Consider the following 18368-nt stretch of genomic DNA (forward strand, 5'->3'; position numbering starts at 1 on the left):
CCTCAACAACCTCTCGCATGCCTTATCATTCGATATCCCAAACACAATCTGGTCGTGGCTCATCGGCGACTTCAAAAGTGCTAAAATTGCACGACTGCGCCTTCAACCACAAGTCAGTTAAAAAGCTATCAAAAGATTCGCCTGTGTTTTGGGTAAGCGTACAAAATATATAGTGTTCAAATGTTTCATTTTTCTTGGGAGAGGAATGCCAATTCATCAAAGCTCTTGCTGTGCTCTTCGCTGTCGAAGGTATTGTATATTTCTATTGCTTGAGGACCTGCTACCAGGAGCAGCAACACAATATGCCTCTCGTCAGGCTGTGCCTGCAGGCCAAGGGCTGCAACTTTGAGTAACATTGCTGCTTGAAAACAGCCAATTTTCATCTACGTTACCCGTGACTTGAAGCTGGCGGGGAGCATAAAAACCTTCCATCTCTAACTTCGCAGTCATTCCGTGTGTTGAGTTCCCTTTGCCCGTAGGTCACCAGGTATGCGGAAGTTTCTTTTTTCTTTCTTCAGCCTGTTCCGTCCCATCTGCTCCGTTGTTATCTTTAATTGTTCTGCACTCCTGGTACCATATTGTGTGCTGTGTTATGGCTGTGGTATTGATGTACACAGAATACCTAGTTCTTTAACTAGAAAGATGATTTAATAACAAACACTTGGAAAGATAACTAATAAACTATAATGCGGACAATGGCTAATAAATGAATTCATTGAATTCTCCTGCAGCTACTTTACCTGTGACTATCCTCTTGTACGTCTTACTACCAACTGGCGGGTGGCTCAAGTCATTTGATAGAACTCTATCACCACCAGCTGGTTGTAGGTCACATCACAAACTATATACAGTACTATACACCACAAAAGTTATATTTCTAAAACATGAATTATGAAACCAGATATTTTTTTCAATGAATCTAGGCTACCCAATTATTTTTCTAATTAAGGGGCAAATCCACCTACCTTGCACATCTTTGGGTTGTGGGGGTGAAACCCAAGCAAACACTGGGAGAATGTGCGAACTCCACAAAGACAGTGACCCAGAGCCGGGATCGAACCTGGGACCGCAGTACCGTAGGCAGCAGTGCTAACCACTGCATCACCGTGCCGCCTATGAAACTAGATATTATCAACATTTTCCTCAGGAAGAAATTAAAATGCATCACCCTCGTAATATCCCATTTGGAGCTCACAACTTACAACGTGCTGTACATCTTAACAACAGCAGTGATCTTATTGAATGGTGGAGCAGGCTCGAAGGGCCGAATGGCCGACTCCTACTCCGATGTTTCCCAGTGTTTAAATATCGGATAACCTGGAAAATCCATAATAATCCCTCCATTGTCCCCTTCACATTCACCAGTCTATCTTGCTGACAGCACACTGCTGAATTCCATGTCCAGGAATCAGAGTCCACTGAAGATGGAAACATTACTGCTGCTGCGTTTTCTGAAAGTTTTTTTTCTTCCAATAATTATCGTCCAAAGTTCCTTCTGCGAGAGGAGAGTCCTCGTTGCTGCTCAGATGTGAGGTTTCAAGTTCAGTTTTGAAAACATTCTGTTCAGAGTTCACCTTTTGAACTTTATTTTCTTCCAGGTGTGTAGTTTCCCCATTGTTTCGATCCAAAGGGAATGTCCCGGTCAATCCCACATTTAAACTCTCTTCTTCTGGCTCAGTTGTAGGCGGAGCTTTATTTGTCAGTTCATTTCCCAGACTCCAACATTTTGGATTCTCTTTTGGAGACAGTGGGCTGGATTCGCCGATCGCCGGCGCCGCAGGATCGGAGAATCCAGCCCATGTAAGTTCAAAATGGCCTCTTTTTAGGTCAATGGTCAAACTCATCTTCGGCCATTTTAAGAATGTCACTCAAATGTTTGTTAAGGTTCCAGCAAAAAACAATTCTGATATTCCTGTTTGAGGCCAATCTTGGGCCTCAGAAATGGAAGGATTGAGAACAAAAGCAGGGAAGTTATGTTGAACCTTTCTAAAGCTCTGGTCAGGCCACAGCTAGAGTATTGAGTCCAGTTCTGGGTCTTCACACTTTAGGAGGGATCTGAGGCTCCTTGAGAGGGAGAGGAGATTTACCAAAATGGTTCCAGGGAGGCTTTCCTTCATCGGCAAATATATATATATATATATATATATACATAATATATAAGTATGGATATAATTCTGGAATTGTTAGAATGCTGGTGAGGCCACAACTGGAGTATTGTGCACAGTTCTGGTCACCACATTACAGGAAGGACGTAATTACTCTGGGGCGAGTACAGAGGAGGTTGACAAGAATGTTGCTTCGAGGAGAGATTAGATCGGTTAGGGTTATTTCATAGAATCGTAGAATCCCTGCAGTGCAGGTCATTCGACCCATTGAGTCTGCACCGACCCTCTGAAAGAACATCCTAACTAGGCCCACTCCCCCACCCTGTCCCCATAACCCAGTCAACCTCATCTAAATTTATGGACACTAAGGGACAATTTATCATGGCCAATCCACCTAACCCGCATGTCTTTGGACTGTGGGAGGAAACTGGAGGACCCGGAGGAAACCCACGCACACAAGGGGAGAACGTGCAGACTCCACACAGACAGTGACCCAGTGGGGAATTGAACCTGGGTTCCTGGCACTGTGAGGCAGCCATGCTAACCACTGTGCCACCATGCCGCCCATTTTCCTTGGAACATAAAAGGCGGAGGAGTGACTTGATTACGGTGTACAAAATTATGAGGGCAGGAGATAGAGAGTGGACAGGATAAAATTGCTTCCCTTGATGGAGAATTCTAGAACTGGGGACAAAAATTCAAGATAAGTGGTAGAAGGTGTAGAGTGGACATGAGGAAGAACTTTTTGTAGAGAACGGTAGTGGGAGTCTGGAATTCACTGCCTGAGTTGGTGGTGGAGGCAGAGACCCGAAACTTTTTTTTAAAAAGTACCTGGATCTGTTCTTTAAGAAATCGATTTATAGATTTAAATTTGTCACGTGTACAGAGGTACAGTGAAAAGTACTGTTCTGCATACAGGACTCGGTGGCGCAGCGGTTAGCATTGCTGCCTCACGCTGCTGAGGACCCGGGTTCAATCCCAGCTCTGGGTCACTGTCCGTGTGGAGTTTGCACATTCTCCCCTTGTCTGCATGGGTCTCACCCCCACAACCCAAAGATGTGCAGGGTAGGTAGATTGGCCATTTAAATTGCCCCTTCATTGGAATTTTTTAAAACATTGTTCTGCGTACAGTCCAGGCAGATTGTTCCATACATGGAAAACATGTGATATACGACAAATACACAAAGTAAATACATAGACGTAAACATCGGGTGAAGCATACAGACAATAGTGCTCCAACAGTAGAGAAGGTGCAGAGAGAGAGAGCAGTTCAGTTCATAAGAGGGCCATTCAGGAGTCTGCTAACAGTGGGGAAGAAGCTGTTTTTGAATCTGTTAGTGTGCGTTCTCAGACTTTTGTATCTTCTGCCCGATGGAAGAGGTTGGAGGACATGGGAGGAATTTTTGATTATGTTGCTCGCTTTCCCCAGGCAGCAGGAAGTGTTGACTGTCAATGGATGGGAGGCAGGTTCACGTGGTGGACTGTGCTACGTTCACAACTCTTTGAAGTTTCTTATGGTCGTGGGCCGAGCAGTTGTCATACCAGGCTGTGATGCAGCCAAATAGGATGCTTTCTATGGTGCATCTGTAATAATTGGTAAAAATCAATGTGGAAATGCTGAATTTCCTTACTTTGCTGAGGAAGTATAGGCGCTGCTGTGCTTTCTTGGTTGTAGCGTCGATGTGGGTGGACCAGGGCAGATTGGACCGAGGAACGAGAAGCCGGGGTTGTTCACTTTAGAGCAAAGGAGGCTGAGGGGAGATTGGATATAGGTGGACAAGACAAAGCAAAGCTGTTACCAAAAGAGAAAAGGCTGGAAAATCTCAGCAGGCCTGGCAGCATCTGTAGGGAGAGAAAAGAGCTCACGTTTCGAGTCCAGATGACCCTTTGTCAAAGCTAAAAGACAGAGAAAGTGGGAAATATTTGTACTGTAGGGTGGGGGAATGTAAGATGAGTCATAGCCACAGAAACCAAGGGAAAAGAGTGCTAATGGCAGTCCCCAGGGAGAATAAAATGTGTGAAAGGCCAGACAGCAGAGAAACTAAGATCAGAGGGTGAGCTGTGACAGATGGAGATGTGGGGAAGGCAAATGGGAGAAAAGGTAAGGAAAGGGGGAAAATATATACAAAGAAAGAGAAAATAGAAATAAATGGTAAAAGACAGTTAAAGTGAAATGGAATGAAAACAAAGTGGTCAAGGTGGGGTAGAGCTGATCATCTGAAGTTGTTGAATTCGATGTTCAGGCCAGAAGGCTGTAGCGTGCCTAACCGGAAGATGAGATGCTGTTCCTCCAGTTTCCGTTGAGCTTTCCTGGAACTTGCAGCAGGCCAAGGACAGACATGTGGGCATGGGAGCAGGGTCTTGTGTTAAACTGGCAAACAACAGGAAGGTCAGGGTCCTGAATGCACACTGACCGAAGGTGCTCAGCAGAGCGATCACCCAGTCTGTGTTTGGTCTCTCCGATATAGAGGAGACCACATTGGGAGCAGCGAATGCAATTAACTATTTTGAAAGAGGCGCAAGTGAAACGCTGCTGAACCTGGAATAAGTGCTTTGGGCCTGGGATGTTAAGGGTGGAAGAGGTAAAGGGGCAGGTGTTACACCTCCTGCGATTGCATGGGCAGGTGCCATGGGTGATGGGAGAGGTGTTGGGTATGGTGGAGGAATGGACTAGTTGATCTCGGAGGGAACGGTCTCGGTGGAATGCTGACAGAGGGAGTGAAGGGAAGATGTGTTTGGTGGTGACATCATGCTGCAGTTGGGGAAAATGGTGGAGGATTATTCTTTGCATACGGGGGCAGGTGGGGTGAAATGTGAGGGGGACTCTATCCTTGTTCTGGGAGGGAGGGGAGGGGGCGGGGGTAGTGCCGCGGGAGATGGACCGCACACTGTTGAGGGCCCTGTCCACAACTGTAGGTGGGAAATCACGGTTGAGGAAGAAGGAACACATTTACGACGCACCACTTTGGACAGTGACATCATCGGAACAAATGCGACGGAGGCGAAGGAGCCGAGAGAAAGGGATGGAGTCCTTACAGGGTGTAGGGTGCGAAGAGCTGTAGTCCAGATAGCTGTGGGAGGCAGTGGGCTTGTAGTGGGTATTAGTGGATAGTCTATTGCTGGAAATGGAGACAGAAGGATCAAGGAAGGGAAGGGAAGTGCCTGAGATGGACCAGGTGAAAGTGACAGAGGGGTGGAAACTGGGAGCGAAGTTGAAGAATTTTTCCAGGTCCGGACGAGAGCATGAAGCGGTAACAAAATAATCATCAATGTACCGGTAGGGGAGTTGTGGGAGGGGACACGGGTAGGCCTGGAACAAGGTGGCCATAAAAAGGCAAGCCTAGCTCGGACTCATGGTTACACCTTTGATTTGGAGAAAGTGGGATGGGTTAAAGGAGAAGCTGTCGAGAGATAGAACGAGTTCAGCCAGGCGGAGGAGAGTGGTGGTGGATGGGAACTGTCCAGGCCTCTTTTCGAGAAAGAAGTGAAGAGCTCTCAGGCCACCCTGGTGTGGGATGGAGGTATAGAGAGATTGCACATCCCTGGTGAACAGGATGTGGTTAGGGCCCGCGGACTGGAAGCTGTCAATATGACGCAGGGCATCAGAGGAATCCCGGGTGTAGGTGGGGAGGGAATGGACCAGAGGAGTGAGGATGGAGTCAAGATAAGAGGAAATGTGTTCGGTGGGGCAGGAGCAAGCTGACACAATGGGCCTGCCGGAACAGTGCTTTTTGTGGATTTTGGGAAGTAGGTAAAAGCGGGCTGTCCGGGGTTGGGAGACTGAGGTTGGAAGCCATAGGGGGAAGGCATCCGGAGGAAATAAGGTCGCGAACAGTGTTGAAGATAATGGCTTGATGTTCAGTGGTCTGGTCATGGTCCAGGGGGAGGTAGGAGGAAGGATCGGAGAGTTGGCGCTCAGCCTCTGCGAGGTAGAGGTCAGTGCGCCAGACGACAACAGCACCCACTTTGTCGGCAGGCTTGATGACAAAGTCGGGGTTGGACCTGATGGAGTGAATAGCAGAAAGTTCGGAGGGAGAGAGGTTGGAATGGGTGAGGGGGGCAGAAAAATTAGGACGGCTAATGTCCCGTCTCAATGAAAAGATCGAGGGCAGGTAATTGTCCCGGCCGAGAGGGGGGGGGGGGGTCCAATTGGAAGCAGAATGTTGGTGGCACATGAAAGGATCTGAGGAACGGGGAGGGGGGGGGGGGGGGGGGGGGGGGACTCTTGTCCAAAGAAACGGGCATGGAGACGAAGGAAGGGTTCAACATCATGTCCTGCGCCAGAATTCATTGAGGTGGGAACGTAAGGATACAAAGCTGAGGCCTTTGCTGAGAACAGCACGCTCAGCCTCAGAGAGGGGAAGGTCAGAGGGTAAGGCGCCTCACACACCACCTTCTAAAGTGGCAATTAGGGATGGACAACAAATGCTGGGCCCGGCCAGAAACACCACATCCCATGAAGAATGAAAATAGAAAGATGCGGGTGTGTGGGGAGGTACACAGGGAGTGACCTGGAACTCACTGCCCGTGAGGATGGTGGAAGCAGACACCCTGAACAATTTCAGAATGAAATTTGGATGGGCACTTGAGGGAAATGGGACTGACCGGTTTGCTCCACAGAGAGCCAGCATGGGATCAATGGGCTGAATGGCCTCCTTCCCTTCCCGAATGACCCTGTGGTCTGAAGAGAACAATTTCAGCTGCTCCGGTCTCTCCAACTAACTGAAGTCCCTCATCCCTGGTGCCGTTCTCGTAAATCTCCTCAGCCCCCTCACTGAGTCCAGCAGAGAGAATCCCTCTGACCCTCCCACTTCACCAAGTGTCAGAATGGACATGGTTCAGTCCTGGGTGTGATTAACAGCAGCAATAACAGCAGTGTCCAACCCCTGTCATCACTTGTGAACTCGCTGGTAGCTGCGCAGGGTGGATAACAGGGAAAACCCTTCACACACACACAGCAGATGAACGGCCTGATATTTACTGATTTATTGATTCACTGATTTATTGCTATGCAGGAATCAAACATTGTTTCATGAAAAGTTGCATAAAAGCCCCAAGTTGCATAAAAGCCCCTTGTAATTAATAAACCATTATTTGAATAAATCAGGAATCTTCAGCTGAGAATTAGAGTAAAATAAGAATTAGTGGGGCAGCATGGTAGCATTGTGGATAGCACAATTGCTTCACAGCTCCAGCGTCCCAGGTTCGATTCCGGCTTGGGTCACTGTCTGTGCGGAGTCTGCACATCCTCCCCGCGTGTGCGTGGGTTTCCTCCGGGTGCTCCGGTTTCCTCCCACAGTCCAAAGATGTGCAGGTTAGGTGGATTGGCTATGATAAATTGCCCTTAGTGTCCAAAATTGCCCTTAGTGTTGGGTGAGGTTACTGGGTTATGGGGATAGGGTGGAGGTGTTGACCTTGGGTAGGATGCTCTTTCCAAGAGCCGGTGCAGACTCGATGGGCCGAATGGCCTCCTTCTGCACTGTAAATTCTATGATAATCTTTGTCTGTTTTATGAGTACAATGAGAGTAAATGAGGGATGAGACCATTGATCAGGATTACTTTAAGAATAAGGCTTCATGATTAAAGCTTTGTTCTGAACTTATGCTTCAAGAAATTCTGAACCATCGATTGATTTTATAATATTTTCTTATGTTTTCGTTTAACTCTCTTGATTATGTTTTGATGTATTATTGGAGCTAAGTTTTGATTTTTTTTATTTAAGAGAATCAAAGTGAATGATTAGCAAATAAAATTGTATTTTTGGACTCCTCTAATCAACCAGGCCTGTGACTCTTATTTGAAGATAAAATAAGAGATTGTATCACCGCCTCTTCCCGATGTGAACCTGCTGGTGTTTGAGCAGGTAGGTTGACCGAGTGAATCCCTTCCCACACTCGGAGCAGGTGAATGGCTTCTCCTTACTGTGAATTCGTTGGTGTGTCAGCCGGGTGGATGAATCGCTGAATCTCTTCCCACACACAGAGCAGGTGAATGGCCGCTCCCTGGTGTGAACTCGCTGGTGTGTCACCAGGTTGGATGTCTTAGAGAATGTCTTCCCACAGTCCGAGCAGGTGAAGGGCCTCTCCCCGGTGTGGACTCGCGCGTGTACCCGCATGTTGGATAACTCACTGAATCCCTTCCCACACTGGGAGCAGGTGAACGGCCTCTCCCCGGTGTGGACTCGCTGGTGTGTCTGCAGGTTGCACAACCGAGCGAATCCTGTCCCACACACAGAGCAGGTGAACGGCCTCTCCCCGGTGTGCACGCGCTTGTGTCTCTGCAGGTTACACATCCGAATGAATCCCTTCCCACACCGAGAGCAGGTGAACGGCCTCTCCCCAGTGTGACTGCGTCGATGAGCTTCCAGTTCTGATGGGGCTCTGAATTCCTTCCCACAGTCCCCACATTTCCATGGTTTCCTCATCATGCGGGTGTCCTTGTGTCTCTCCAGGTTCACCGCCCAGTTGAGGCCTCGTCCACACACAGAACACGTGTACGGTCTCTCCCCACTGTGAATGGTGTGATGTGTTTTCAGGCTGTGTAACTGGTTAAAGCTCTTTCCACAGGCAGTGCTCTGGAACACTCTCACTCGGGTGCGTGTGTCTCGGTGCTTTTCCAGTCACACTGATGTTTAAAGCATTCTGAAGCAGACAGAACAGACAAACATTTCTCCTTCTAGATTTAAAGGCCGACGATATTCAAGTCCGAATGAATGGAGCGACGCTGTTGGATGTTGACATGAAGTTTGCTTTGAGATTTCTGTCTGTAAATTCTCACCTTCTGAGATCCTGTAAAAGGAGTTTACAAAATCATCACTGTCAGTACAGGATAGAAATTCAGAACAGATAATTCTAGTTTCTGTGAACATTCGATCCTCTCTCCTTCCCAAAAGTCATCCAACACTCAATCCACCCAATATATAACCTCCCAATTCCTGTTAAGGTACGATTCAATTTGAGCAACAGATCCATGGTCACTGCTTCAGGTCCGGGACAGAGAGACCTTAAAATCTTTGTCCAGGCTGCTTGTATTCTCCATTTGTATCTATAGCAAAGTCGCCATAGTCCCGGATGACCATAGGCTGCTTTCCCCTTTGCGGGGGAGAGCTGCCTGGTGGTGATTTAATCTGACCATCACCACACCTCAGGCGTGGGTAAGGTTGAGAAAGTGGGCCTTCATCAATAACCTCAGCCAGTACGGGAATTGAACCCACGCTGTTGGCGTCGCTCTGCATCTCGAACCAACTATCCAGCCATCTGAGCTAAACTAGCTCCTGTATATATAACTGAACTGATAATAATAATAATTGTTTATTGTCACGAGTCGGCTTCAGTGAAGCTACTGTGAAAAGCCCCTAGTCACCACATTCTGGCGCCTGTTTGGGGAGGCTGGAACGGGAATTGAACCCATGCTGCTGGTCTTGTTCTGCTTTACAAGCCAGCTGTCTTAGCCCACTGTGCTAAAAGCAGATAGAGCAAAGTAAGAGGTCTGACAACACCAGGTTAAAGTCAAACAGATTTGTTTCGATTCACTAGCATTCGGAGCGCAGCTCCTTCCTCAGGTGAATGAGGAAAGCCCACGCAGACACGGGGAGACTGTGCAGACTCCGCACAGACAGTGACCCAAGCCTGGAATCGAACCTGGAATCCTGGGAGTTGTGAAGCAACAGTGCTAACCACTGTGCTACCGTGCCGCCACAAGTTTGTTCTCCAAGAATGTAATTCCTTCAACACCTAACTGGCATTTGGCTTTATTCAATCGGAGACCACGCGTACATTTTTATGCTTCTCAGCACTTTGATGAGCCTTTCGCTGAGCTCTTCTTTTGTTGAACCCCAAACGATGATATCGTCTGCGTACACTCTGACACCTGCAATTTCTTCGACAGCATGTGCCATTGCCCTGTGGAAAATTTCAGATTCTGAAATAATACCAAATGGCATTCGGAGAAAACAGTATCGCCCGAATGGAGTGTTGAAGGTGCCCCAGCTTTGTGCTTTCCTCGTTCAACTGGAGTTGCCAAAAACCCTGCTGTGCATTGAGTTCGCTAAAGCACGTCACTCCTGACATCTCGCACGTAATCTCTTCTCTTTTCGGGATTGCACTATGTTCTCTCTTTATATTTACATTGAGATCTTTGGGATCCATGCAGATTCTCAGGTCATTATTTCGCCAAGTCCGTTGGTTCCTCAATTCGTTGGGTCACCCCAGATTTGTCATCCTGTCCAATTCCTTTATTTAGTCGATCCTTTTCTAGAGCTGGTACTCGCCTTGGTGCATGTATGACTGGTTGCGCATTCTCTTCCAGGTGGGTCCGACACGCGAATGGCAAAACTCCATAAACTTGAGCTATTTCTGGAAATGCTGGAAGGATTGAATCCACTGATGTACTTGGAGTGATTGCAGCACAGTCAGCACTGAATCCTTGCTTCATAGGCCTCCACTCCCAGTAGTGATTAATGTTCAATCTCTACAATGGAAAACTTCACTTTATGCATTTTATTCTTTACACTGACATCTGGTTCGCATTCTCCTAGACTGTGAATTCTTTTGCTATTATAATCCTTCAAAATAAAAGTGCGGCACGGTGGCGCAGTGGTTACCACTGTTGCCTCACGGCATGGAGGGCCCGGATACAATCATGGCCCCTGGTCACTATCCGTGTGGTGTTTGCACATTCCGTAAGACACAGGAGCAGAATTAGGCCACTCAGCATATCCGAGTCTGCTCCACCATTCAATCACGGCTGATATTTTCTCATCCCCATTCTCCTGCCTTCTCCCCATAACTCCTGATCCCCATTCTCCCCATGTCTGCGTGGGTCTCTCTCCCGTAACCCAAAATAGGTGAATTGGCCACAATAAATTGCCCCTTGCTTGGAAAGATTTCAACAACAAAAAAAAAAACACTGCACCACTGCCTCCCCTCTCCATATCCCTGTTCCCCTGAAAGTTTATTTCCCTCAATGTGGTGTTGGGTTCTCTGGTGCACAGATGAGCCAACACAGTTGTATGTGGTACAACTCTATTTTATTTTAACTCTTATATACAGTTCGTTCTGGATACTCTGCACGTGCTGTCTCCCTGAGTGTGTCGTGTAGCAGGTCTGTCCTGGTCCTCGTCTCCAGCTAATACTGACCACCAGGTGTCGTGTTTGTGCTTTTATATCTTTCTGTGATTGGTTGTGGTGTTGTGTGTTTTGATTTGTCTGTTGGTGTGTCTATCATGATGTGTGTGTTTGAATATCATGACACTCAAGTGCTGATCCAATTTCATTTTGAAATAATTTGCCTCCTCTTCCATTGTTTAAGAAGCCTTACAACACCAGGTTAAAGTCCAACAGGTTTGTTTCAAATCACTAGCTTTCGGAGCGCTGCTCCTTCCTCAGGTGAATGATTAGCAAATAAAATTGTATTTTTGGACATTCTCCCCGTGTCTGTGTGGGTTTCATTCACCTGAGGAAGGAGCAGCGCTCCGAAGGCTAGTGACATCGAAACAAACCTGTTGGACTTTAACCTGGTGTTGTAAGACTTCTTACTGTGCTCACCCCAGTCCAACGCCAGCATCGCCACATCATGGCTTCCATCATTTAGGTAATGCTCCCGCCTAGAGATTTTTTTTCCGGCCTTTTGGACCGGGGAATGGTAAAAGAAACCGGAATAAACCCCCGCGAGGGTGCTTAGCACCTGAAATGGAGGTACCGAGCCCAGACTGTGGGGCAATCGGAGCGGTGGGGGCGGAGTCCAAAACACGAGGCGGCGGGGGCGGAGTCCAGAACACGAGGCGGCTGGAGCAGCACAGCTGAGGTATGAACGTTGAAACAACCGGAGCGGTGGGGCTGGGCCTGCAGCACGAGGTGGCCGAGCTGAGCACGAGGCGGCCAAAGTGGCATGTAGCGGGGTCGTCGCACGTTGGGGGCCTCCTGCTTCTGGGGTATTTTTTGCCAATTTTAATGCCCGATCCTGGGGGCAATTCATGAATGCTTAAGAAGCCGCAAAGAAGATGAAAAATGTCGAAAAACCAAAGGAAAACAGCAGCGAAGAAGGGAGAGAATGAGGGGGGGGCTGGGGTACCCGAATTTACTGTGTTATTACTGGGCGGCGAATGCGGAGAAGGTGAGGGGCTGGGTTAGACGGGGGGACTCCCAGTGGGTTAGAATGGAGGAGAGAGGGCAGCACGCCGGCACAGTGGTTAGCACTGGGACTACGGCGCCGAGGACCCGGGTTTGAATCCCGGCCCTGGGTCACTGTCCGTGTGGAGTTTGCACATTCTCCCCGTGTCTGTGTGGGTTTCACCTGCACAACCCAAAGATGTGCAGGGTGGGTGGATTGGCCACGCTAAATTGCCCCTTAATTGGAAAAAAAATAATTGGGTACACTAAATTTATTTTTTAAAAAGAATGGAGGAGAGTCTGTGTAGGGGGTTGGCGCTGAGGGCGTTGGCAACAGCACCGCTCCCGATGGCCCCAGGGAAATAGTCAGGGAGTCCGGTGGTGGTGGCAACTTTGAAGATCTGGAGGCAGTTGCGCCAGCATTTTAGGCTGTGGGCAGGGTCATGGGAAATGCCGATTCGAGGGAGTCATAGATTTCAGCCAGGAATGTGGGATGGGAATTTTCGGAGATGGGAGAGGGAAATTGGGGTATTAAAGGATTTGTTTCTGGGAGGCCAGTTTGCGAAGTTGGAGGAGCTGGGGGAGAAATACGGGTTGGGGCAGGGGTAGGTATTTAGGTATATGCAGGTCCGAGATTTTGCTGGGTAGGACGTACAGAGGTTTCGAGGGGTGCCGCTCCCACACTGAAGGAAGAGATACGGACGGTGGGGAGAATGGAGAAGTGGGGCCTGTCGGCGATTTATGGGGTTATTCTGGGAGAAGACAAGGTTTCACTGGAGAGGATTAAGGCAAAGTGGGAGGAAGAGTTGGGGTAGGGCATGGAGGAGGGGTGGTGTGAGGTGCTCTCCGGAGGTTGAATGCGTCAACTTTCTGCATCAAGTTGGGGCTGATACAGTTGAAGGTGGTGTATAGGGTGCACCTCACAAGGGTGAGGATGAGCCGACTCTTTGAGGGAGGAGCAGGTTGGAAGGGTTCTACAACTCAAGGGCTTTGTTTATCATGCATTTTGAAGAGTTGGATGACATCAAACACTGGGGGGGGGGGGAATTAAATGTGTAAGTTACTGATTCTGTATGGGTTAATGGCGGATTCCGGATTCTTTTTTTATTGGTGTTTTGTAGTCAAAATGTTGGGAGCTGTTTGAGGGTGGGTGGGATAAGGGGATTGTTGGCCCGGGGATTGGGTGGGGTTACTGGGTTATGGGGATGGGGTGGAGGTGCTGACCTTGGGTAGGGTGCTCTTTCCAAGAGCCGGTGCAGACTCGATGGGCTGAATGGCCTCCTTCTGCACTGTAAATTCTATGATAATCTATGATTGCCATTGATATTTGTTATTGTTGACGTAAATTTGATGAAAAGGAGAATAAAAATATTTTTTAAAAAGTGATAGATCGACAAGATGTCGGCAACCGTTAGCAAAGAATGACACAGTCAGGGTCGAAGGTCCTGACGGAAATGGATGGCTAAAGTGTGCAAAGGTAATACAACCGTCAGGTCCACAGTCATACATCATCGTCACCGATGACAGGCAAGTTCGAAGAAGGAACAGCAACCTCTTGTTTCAGCACCACCAGATGACGTTGAAAGCAATCTCAGGACAACTGAAGAAATACTACCTCAGCACACTGAAACAGAACAAGGTGAAGATGTACCAAATACAGAAACACAGCAAGAACCATCTTCAACGACAGTTGAGAACCAATCAAACTCACAAGTTCAACCAGTGCTTCGAACGTCGACAAGACAGAGAAGCCAGACAGATTGAATATTTGTAATGGACTTTAAACTGTAAATAATTGAAGTGTTATGCATATCATAGGTATTGTATATTAAATTTAAATAATGTATGTAAATATTATTCATTTCCAAAGGAAAGGGGATGTGATGACATGCAGAAGCAGTCACGTAAATATTAATAGATAGGACCTTCGACCAGCAGGTGGCAGTAAAGAACAACCACGTGGGAGTCTGGAGATAGTCGCCGTAGTGGATAGTCGCATTTGTAATAGGTCTCAGATAATTTAATAAAAGTAATATAGCACTTAGTATTTTGATAGTTTTCTTATTGTTATCTGATCCACGTTATTGTTTAACAATAAACATTCAACTATTCACAAACTAGATGTTCTCTAGTGCACTAATTCCATGCGGCCAAGCACCAGAACGTAACACTTCCCCCATCTGCCTTCCCCATTTTAACCCACTTCCACCACACCCCGTTTTGCTGACCCCTCAATCCTCCTTGAAGAAGTCAATGAATGGCTTCCATCTCCGAGCGAACTCATCAACCGACCCCTTCAGGATGAACTTGACCATCTCCAGCCTCAGGAATTTTGCCAGGTCACTCACCCACACCCCCGCTTTCGGAGGCTCCGTGTCTCTCCACCCAAGTAAGATTCGTCTCCGGGCTATCAGGGAGACAAAGGCCAAGACATTGGTTTCTCTCTCGCCCCCTGGGTCTTCCCATACCCTGAATATCGCTACCTCTGGACTCGGGGCCACCTTCACCTCCCCAGCACCTCGGTCATTGGGTCCACAAACCTCTACCAAAACCCCTTCAGCTTCGGACATGCTCAAAACATGTGGACGTGATTCGTGGGCCTCCCGCGCACCGCCCACACCAATCCTCTACTCCCCCAAACATCCCACTCATCCATGCTACCATCATATGTGCCCTGTGCTCTATGAATTACCTTAAACTGAATGAGGCTTAGCCTCACACACCATGAGGACGCATTCATCCTCGACAGGGCCTCAGCCCACCTCCCGGCCTCCACCTCCCACCCAGCTCCGCCTTCCACTTCCTCTTTTATCTCCCAACCAGGGCCCCCTCCCAGTCCACCTGCTCCTTGGAGACTGCGGACACCTTCCCCTCCCCTTTCTCCTCCTTCGACAACCCCCTTATCCTGCAACCCCCAAAACCGGTAGCCCAGGAAAAGTCAGCACCCCCCTCCTCACAAAATCCCAGACCTGCAGGTACCTAAATCCGCTCCCCCTGGGAAGCTCATTCTCGTCTTCCAGCTTCAGGAATCTGCCCCCTATAAACAGATCACCGAATCGCTCAATGTCTGCCTCTGCCCCTGAAACCTCGCAACCAGCCCCCCCCGAAGCACAAACCTATGGTTGTCACAGATCGGTGTCCACACCGAGGCAGCCTCCAGATCAAATATTGCCTCCACTGCCCCCACACCCTTAAAGCAGTCAACTGCCTCGTATCATTTAGCTCCACATAGCTCGGATGGCAGCCTTCACCTGCTCGCACACCTCCTCATTCACCAACAATCCCACATCCAACCATCAGTACGGGAGCTCCCCCGGCCCACTCGCAAATCCACCCAATGAGGCGCGTCTGGCGAATACTCCGAGCCGACCACCCCCGGCAGCAACGCCTTGTCCATCACAAGAAAGTCAATCCCGGGGTACACCCGGTGCACACGGGAGAAATATGAAAACTCCTTCACCCTCGGCCTCCCAAACCTCCACGGGTCCACCCCACCCCGATGTGCTCCACGGACCCCTCCAGCTCCTTCCCCACTACCGGCACCTTCACCAACCTTGGGATCAACCGTTCCAAACCCGGCTCAATAACAGTGTTAAAATCCCCCCCCACTCCCCTCCCCCCATGGTCAGCCAGTGAGAATCTTCCCCAGCACCCGCCTCATGAAGTCTACAGCATCCCAATTTGGGGCACAAACGTTTACCAGGATCACCGGCATCCCCTCCAGCTTCCCACTCACCATTATGAGCCCACCCCCTCCCCTGAATCTGCCACAATGTTCCCCACCTCGAACGCCACCCGCTTGTTCACCAGCACCGCCACCCCCCCTTCTTCATATCCAGTCCCGACTGGAAGACCTGCCCCACCCATCCTTTCCTCACCCTTGTCTGCTCCCCTATCTTTAAGTGCGTCTCCTGCAGGAAGGTCAAGTCCGCCTTCAGGCTCCTTAGGTGCGTGAACACACGTGACCGTTTGACCGGCCCATTCAGCCCCTTCACGTCCCACGTGACCAGCCCCCCCGCCCCGTCGATCAGCCATACTCATTTTTGGGCCAGCCCGTGTCACGTGACCCTCCAGGACCACCCTCCGATGTCCATCGTCATCGATCCTTTTCCAACTGCTCCACATCAACCACACCCTTGTCAGCAACACTCCCCCCCCCCCCCAACAAAACATCAACCCCATCCTCCTCCCATCCCAAACAAACATCAACCCCATCCTCCCCCCTCCCAAACAAACATCAACCCCATCCTCCCCCCTCCCAAACAAACATCAACCCCAACCTCCCCCCCCTCGTCTACCTCCTGACAACCCCCACTGCACTCCCGTTAACTAGCCCGCCCAGCTAGCATGGTGGCCCCCGCCCAGCTAGCATGGTGGCCCCCGCCCAAGGCCTCCAACCGCCCTACCCCCTCAATTACCCTCCCTCCGTCCACCCTCCCCCAACAAGCAGTAAAAGGTGCACTCGCCCTCGATGTTCCCCCATGAAAGGGCTGCCCTCCAGAAACCCCACCATCAAAACAAAAGAAACACTTCAAAGGGAAACATTTTCCAGAAAACAAACAAAGAAACACTCACACAAACTCCTCCAGAGTTTAATGTCCTCACTCTCCTCCCAGTCCATTGTCCCTCATGAGCTCCATTGCCTCTTTTGTCTCGCCAAAATAGTACTCACACTTCTGGAAAGTCACCCAGCGGCGGGCCAGGGACAACACTCCGAACTTCACCCCCTTCTTGAAGAGGGCAGCCTTGACCCGATTAAACCCGGGCCCCCTCTTCGCCAGTTCTACACCCAAGTGCTGATACACCCGCAGCTCGTTCGCTTCCCAGGTACACCTCCCAGTCTGCCTCGCCCACTAAAGGATCTTCTCCTTATCCAGAAAGCAGTCAAACCGCACCACCATCGCCCTTGGCAGCTGGCCCGCTCCTCATCCGCTCCCTGTGCGCTCGGTCGACCTCCAGAGGCCGATCAAAGGCCCCTTCCCCCATCAACTTCTCCAACAACCTCGCCACTTACACGACGGTCTCCGTGCCTTCGGGCATCCCCACGATCCTCAGATTTTGTCTTCCGGAGCAGTTCTCCTGATGCTCCACCGACTCCTTCAGCACCTTTTGTGTCTCCCACATCACCCCCACCTCGGACACCAACAAGGCCAACTGCTCCTCGTGTGCCCCCACCGTCCCCTCCACTTTCTGGATCGCCCCACCCTTGGACTCCAACCTCTGTCCCACTCTCTCGAATCCAGATTTGATCAGTTTTACCACCTGGCCAGATCTTCCACGGCCTCCTTCCTCTGCTGGCTGAACTTTGTCTTCAAAAACTCCACTAGCTGCTCTGTTAACCAGAACAGCTCCCTTTGCCCTCCTCCATCTTATGCTGTAGGGCACCATGAAGACTCTTTTCCTATTGCCCCACTCCCAGTTTGTGGATCCATCCACCAACCACACCAGAGGAGTGACACCTTCTACAGACGTACCTCTTGCCATCAAAATCTTCACCTTTCGGGCAAGGAAGAGACCAAAAAATACCGCTCTGAACGGGAGCCACCAAATGTGCGACCGCTCACTCGATGGGCACCACGTGAAGTACCCTGCTCCACCATTCATGATGATCATGGCTTATCATCAAGTTCATTTGGAAGCGAATGGTCTTATTAGCGACAGACAGCATGGTTTTGTACAAGGGAGGTCATGTCTCACTAATTTGATTGAATGTTTTGAGGAGGTGACAAAAATGATTCACGAGGGAAAGGACATGGACTTTCGTAAAACATTTGATAAGGTTCGTCATGGCAGGCTGGTGCAATAGATTAGATCACATGGGGTCAGGGGTGAACTAGCTGGATGGATCCAGAACTGGCTTGGCCATAGAAGACAGAGGGTAGCAGCGGAAGGGTGTTTTTCCGAATGGAGGTCTGTAACTAGTGGTGTTCCGCAGGGATCAGTTCTGGGACTGCTGCTCTTTGCAATATATATATAAATGACTTGTAAGAAAACGTAGCGGGTCTGATTGGCAAGTTTGCGGATGATACTAAGATTGCAGGAGTTGGGGATAGTGATGAAGATTGTCAGAGAATACAGCAGAATATAGAGAGCTGCAAAATTGGGCAGGGAAATGGCAAATGGAATTTAACCTGGACAAATGCGAGGTGATGC

The sequence above is a fragment of the Scyliorhinus torazame genome, chromosome 5, assembly GCF_047496885.1.
Source record: "Scyliorhinus torazame isolate Kashiwa2021f chromosome 5, sScyTor2.1, whole genome shotgun sequence".
Lineage (NCBI taxonomy): Eukaryota > Metazoa > Chordata > Chondrichthyes > Carcharhiniformes > Scyliorhinidae > Scyliorhinus > Scyliorhinus torazame.